General features: G+C 33.7%; 1 pseudogene across 1 annotated transcript in view; it reads right to left on the reverse strand.

The window, feature by feature from the left end:
• LOC102860335 overlaps positions 1-6,459 on the reverse strand; it is a 47,941-nt pseudogene that overhangs the window by 8,408 nt on the left and 33,074 nt on the right. Inside the window, exons 11-14 of the transcript XR_438862.1 lie at positions 5,620-5,836; positions 5,426-5,515; positions 2,827-2,900; positions 2,266-2,416 (exon numbers count right to left, since the gene is read on the reverse strand). The product of XR_438862.1 is annotated as an RNA-binding protein 25-like (transcript). The remainder of the gene's footprint in view (positions 1-2,265; positions 2,417-2,826; positions 2,901-5,425; positions 5,516-5,619; positions 5,837-6,459) is intronic.

A 6,459-nucleotide genomic window follows, 5' to 3' on the forward strand; every position in this document is an offset into this window, starting at 1 on the left:
TGATTATTTTTTCTTTTATTCATTCATTGTTGCACATTTTCTTCCCTTCCCCTCCTGCCCTGCCAGATCACTAAGCAATGAACCTCTCTTATTGTAAATTTTGCAAATTATTTTTTTAAAATTCTTGACTACTGCTACAATGGGTGATGTTATAGATCCAAGTACAATGCAATTATTGACAACTTCAACCTTTTCTTCATCTATCATGGTGTTTACTGATACAGTGGTGAGGATTTCGGTTTTCTTCATATTGAGATGTTTGTTATATTGACATCGCACAGTGTAGGTTTTTGAGTCTGTCACCAATTCTGGTGCCGCATTCCTTTTTATTTAGTCCAGTTTAAAATAGGCTGTTGAGGAGTCATATTCAATTCAAATGCCACATTCTTCTTTATACAGTCTAGCTTCTCATTAGTATTATTTGCTCAGTGTACAGACTGAATCTCTCCCTCATTGTCATTGAGTTAAAACCTTTACATAGACCAAGAAGCAGTTCAAATAGAACAAAGGAATACTACAGGGTTTTAAGTCAGAAACAGTACACATCAGAATTGTATCTTGGTCTATATAAAGGTTTCCCAATAGCACAATTAAGCATTCTGTAATTTTCACTCTTCTAATTATTATCCGTAACTTATTAGACTCATATAACAATAAAAAACAAGTAAACATCTTTCTAGTATTCTCTGCTCTCAGCCAACATCCATATAATATGAGCAATGTTAATCCTCTTTCCCTGGAATCTTTGAAATCTATCTTGAATTTCTGGCAGTTCATTGACGATGTACTATTTCAGCCATTTTGTAATAATCTTCAACAAGATTTTACTTGTACGTGATATTAATAATATTCTTAGATAATTCTCATCCTGTATGGTATCTACCTACCTACCAATCTATCTTTCTTAAAAAAAGACAACAAATATGGTTTCTCATCTAGTTGGTTGGCCATGTACATGCCTTCCAAATCTCTTGGTACAAACTAGCATGAAGCATGTTCCATTTTATTTGGTGATACATGTCAGTCAGTATTCTATCAATTCCTGAGCTTAATGTTTTGCCAATGCCTTCAGTGCAGCTGGGAGTTCTTCCTTTAGTACCATTAATTTTTGATCCTATCACATGCTACTTCCTTAAATGCTTCTTTGTCAACCAATTTCTTATGGGAGAGTGACTCTATGTATTCCTCCCATATTCTTTTGATGTTTCTTAAGTCATTTAATAGTTTATGTATAGACTCTTTCAGTATCCTAACCTGAAGCTTCAGTATTTTTTTTCTTCAATTCTTTTAGGAACTCTGATGTGTAGTTAGTACAGAATTTCAACACTTTGCCAAAGGTCAAACTTCGTTGGTGGTTTTAAATCTCCTAGCTGCTTCTAGAGCTGAAACAGAGATCTCGTGGGGGGGGGGGGGGGGGGGGCTGGAATGGGCAGTCTCTTCGTATGGGAATTAAGAATCTTGGAAATTCATGAGAGGGTCAGCTACAAGGTGCATCTGACTCTATGACAATGAGAAAGGAAAAAAATGAAGAAAGAAGGGAACTAGGAATAAATGCTATTCCTAAAACAACCTACAACTAAGATGATGGAAAACTGGGTGAATAGACGAAAGAGTTCTCTGGGTTTTAAACAAAAGCAAATAGAAAGTAACTACTCGAGCAAGTAAAAATTTTTTGCAGAGTATGAATAATGGTAGAAATAATACACAAAAAATTACCACTCAAAAACTCACCTAAACATTATAGAGGTAAAGAATGAAAACTGGTAAAATGCAAAATTCATATTGAAAACAAAACTGAAATATAAAACATGGTTTCTTATTAACCAAAAGCATATAATAGGTTAAAGAAAAAGCACTGATTTGAAGAATTTGTATTAGAATCCTAACACACAAAAAACCTAAACATTTTTTTCCCTCCCTTAAAATATCTTTACTCTAAAATTCAAGAACAGATATGCCATGCTTTTATAACATGATGTTTTCATTTCTGAAATGGCAGAAAGATGCATGGAATAATTTTTGAAAACAAAATATTTAGGGCCGCACAGAAGGAACTGAAACTACAGCAATTTCCACCTGTAAAGGCAAACTACTGAGAGACAAATTTATAAGCAAAATTCCATAAAAAGGCTTTCTTTGAGCTTAGGAAATACAGGGATTATAAATTGTATTTTTATCACTGATAAACTATTTCATGGTTGGTCTGCATACTATAATAATATAATCCCCAACAATAAAACAAGTACAGACTACAGATTGTTTTACCCTTTGGAGCTCTGCATCTGGGTCTGGGTGTCCTTCTGCCAGAAGACGCTGCCTAATTTCCTCCAGTTCTTCCTTCTCTCTCTTCCTATCACGTTCATCTGCTTCCATTTCCTTTTCCCTGTCACGCAATCTTTTCTGAAGAGCACTTCCCCTAAAAGAATAAATCGTAACAGATCTCATTTAAATGTTTTGTCATCAACCATACCTACTCAACAGTACTTTGTTCCACTGTGAAAAGCTACATACTAACAGACTATAGACTTGTGTTGACAGAATGCCCCTAACATTGTGTTCATTTACTTCCTGCTTTGTTCTGAAGTAATTCAACCCAAATATATAAAACAAGTAGTGATCTAGCTTTAAAAAGAAAAAAAGAGCTCGTTCAGAAATGTCAGTACATAGTCTTTTCTCTGAAAAACAAGTCGTGTGTAACCAAATTCTTTGGAATGTTTCTTGCAATTATTTGAAAAAAGTAAAATTTTTTTTTTTTAAAAAAAGAGGCCAGTTGTGAAACACTAAAACAAGTAGCACCAGAACCACTAAGGAGCCTTTCTTCTTTACCTGTAATACTTGGGATCATCTCTATCATCATCATAATCTTCTAAGAATTCTTTCAATCGCTTAGCTTCTTTTGCCTTTGAGTAAACGAACAACAAATGCACAGCATTAACATAAAAATCAGAGACTGTCCCAATCACCTTTCTTGGGAGTAACAGATATACATACTTTATACATACAATTTAACTTTTTATTTATTTCTCATATACTTTAGGCTAAAATTGTATCATACATTTTCCTTCTTTTATTTCTAAAATACTTGTCATAAGACTTATCTGTGTAATAAAAATCATACAGGAGTTTACAATGTTCTCTATGATTATATAATGTCCAAAGTACACTTATGATTAGCTAATGAAATCTGAAAACAAACAGAAACAAAACTCCAAGTTGCAATAATCATTAATGATTCTAACGGAATAGTATTTTTTTATCTTGTAGGTATATATGACATCAAAAGAAATGGATTTTATAAAATTCAACAATATATAATATTTCTATCATACTCATTTATCAATTAGAACCTAAAAAACAAGAATAAACCATGGGAAACTCTTACTTGTATTTTTAGCATCTCAGATACAACAAATATCTATCAACTAACTAAACAAAGCACATAAGCTTTGTCCAGTTCAAAGCTCTCTATAGGGACTTCCCAACCTAACCATTTGTCTTTGACCAATCCCTCCCAAAAGGACTATACATCCAAAATGCTTTCAATAAATTTTCCTATTTTGTCCTTCCTTTACACATCCAAAATGCTTGAAACAAATTTGCACAGTATACGTTAAGAGTGCACGTACACACATAACTTTCTCTCTATAATTCCCTCTCTCCTTGGCCAATGACCATTTTTTTGAACGTCACTGTTATCCTCCCAGCAACCAGCAGTACACTGAGATCTATTATCTGCAAGCAACATCTGATAACACATAAAAATATATTTTAACAAGACACGTATTTTACTGTATGGCTCACAGGCACGATTATTATGGAAATATTCTTGGGAAGAGCAACAGTAATTTTTACACCATACTACAGATATTTGTATTGTCTAAACATTTTTAGAGTGGGTAAGTAACTTTACATAATTAGGATTTTTTTCAGTTCTGAAAAAAGGGAGGGGAGAGAATTTGTCACTAGAAAGACAAATTTCCTTATAGGAAGTAGATTTCAAGAAAGTGATTCACAATGTTGCTGATGACAAATACTTATCAAGTAACTATACTGTGCTCATCTATTTTCTAATCTGGAAATAAAAATGAAATCCTTCACTAAGGGCGATAAAACAAGAAAGTTAAAATAATTTAAAATAATTCTATGATGTTAGAGGATCTAGCCAGAAAACCCATACTATCTATCTATTGCTGCATGCACCCTCCTTTTGGTTACTTACAAAAAAATCCCTCTATGTCTCATGTTCAAAAGCTATTTGAAGAAGATTCCTAACTTCAGTGAAGTTTTTAGAAGAATAATCTCCAAACTGGAGATAAAGAAACTTTCATGAAATTCTGGCAAAGATAGAACACACGGAACATACTACTGAAGCAAATACTATGATAAAACATATTTCATTGTTATTTAATTACAATCTATGCCAAATACTTCACTGTGATACTTTAACAAGTGTGAAAACAAAATTAATTTCTCTGATAATCATGTAGTAAAAAGAAATAGCATGGCATCTGAAGCTATAGTAAACAGAGGTGATAGAGATATAATCTTGGATTATAAAAGCTGTTCTTGCCAGAAAACTATCAGTACTATCCAAATACATGACAATTTACAGAGAAACAACGCCTCAGATCCAAATTTGCAGATTTTTAACCAAGTAACACTCTGGCAATTTTGTAAATTTTTATTTTAACAGCATAGCAAAAAAAGATGCTTTTAGGTGCAGTAAAATATGAAAAGTAGGAAGACAAAATATTGGTATAATGAAATTATCAAGCTTACTTACAGAGGTGGAACTCCAGAAACTACAGCTCATACTTGCCCTTTAAATCTGTAATGAAGCTCATTCTCATAGCTCATCTTATAGCCAAACAACAGACAGACCTATAACAGTGACCAATACTAGGAAGGCACTCACTCCTCAGAATAACTAATCAAAAAAGTCAACAGAGTAACAGTTTCCCAATTATAAAGCCCTAAAGGCAGGAAAATATAGAAAAATTAATGGAGATAAGAAATACAAAGAGAGATTATAACATTTTAAGAATTATAATTAATGTTTAAACAAATGTGTATGAATGTTTAACGGGAAAACCAATTTGCTTTGTCAACTTTCACTCAAATCATAATTCTGAAAAATTATTAAAGTTGGTTGTTGTTACTGTTGTTAGGCGCTGTCGAGTCAAGTTTGGCTAATAGTGACCCTATGAACAAAAGATCTGAACCTTGTTCTATCTTTCGCCATCCTCACACTTCCTGACACAAAAGAGCCCATTGCTTAAGGTGTGCAAAACAAATTACTGATGAGACCGGAACTCATATCTTGACTAGAGAGTTGGCTTTTAAAAAAAATAATCAAGATCTGACTTGATTTTAATCTGAAAAAAATTACTTAAAACAAACAACACTAAAATTCCCAGGTTCTTACCATCTCTCTCCTCCTTTCTTCTTCTCGTTCAGCTTCTTTTTCATATTCCCGGGTTTTCTTTCGTTCACGGATTTCCCAGTTCTTAAGCCGCTAAAACAAATAGCAAAGCTTTAAAATATTGCCCAATCAGTTCTGCAATTTTGACAACCAACCCAGTACTGCCCTACAAAAAGATAAGTGTGTCCTCTATACACCTCTTGATAAGCAGCTTCCTTCTCTCGGAGTTTTCTTTCCAGCTTTCTCCTTTCATATGCATCTTCTTCATCCTCCTCTCGGTCACGTTTCTTGTCTTTCTCTCTCTCGCGCTCCCGTTCCCTCTCTCGCTCTCTCTCACGCTCTCGCTCTCTTTCCCGTTCTCGCTCTCGCTCTCTTTCTCGCTCTCGCTCCCGTTCACGGTCTCGGCTCTTCTCTCTAGAAACAAAAGATCATAATTTTGCCAGTTTTCCTTTTAAAATCCTAATAAAAGGGAACAATGGATGCTATAGAAGACATAAGTTCAAACCAGAATTTAGAATTTGGTTTCAACAAAACTATAATCATCAAAAAGAGATAGAATATATATTCCAGGACTAAATTCTGCATTTCACTCTCAGTTCAAAGAATGTTTAGTGTTATCTCAAAAAAGAAATTATTTTAAAAAAAATTATGAAAACATGGAACATATTTTGTACAACATTTTAAAGAAAAAAAAATAGACATTAATTTATTATAAAGGACAACGAAATATTTTAAGAACGATTAAATATGATTCTTATTCTGGAATTGTACACAATAAATCACATAATATAAAAGAAAAAGTATACTAACCACCAAAAGAACTACAAAATGTTAATCAACTAATACACCATGACCGTGAGTGGGGGAACAGCACATCAACAGAGAACTACCAGAAGTCCAGGCTGGGTTTAGGGGGGGTCGTGGTACTAGAGATATTGTAGCTGATGTTAGATGGATCTTGGCTGAAAGCAGGGAATACCAGAGGAATGTCTGTGTTTCATTGCCTATGCAAAGGCATTTGACTGTGTAGATCATAA

The sequence above is a fragment of the Elephantulus edwardii genome, unplaced genomic scaffold, assembly GCF_000299155.1.
Source record: "Elephantulus edwardii isolate Elephantulus edwardi_28Jun2011 unplaced genomic scaffold, EleEdw1.0 scaffold00037, whole genome shotgun sequence".
NCBI lineage: Eukaryota > Metazoa > Chordata > Mammalia > Macroscelidea > Macroscelididae > Elephantulus > Elephantulus edwardii.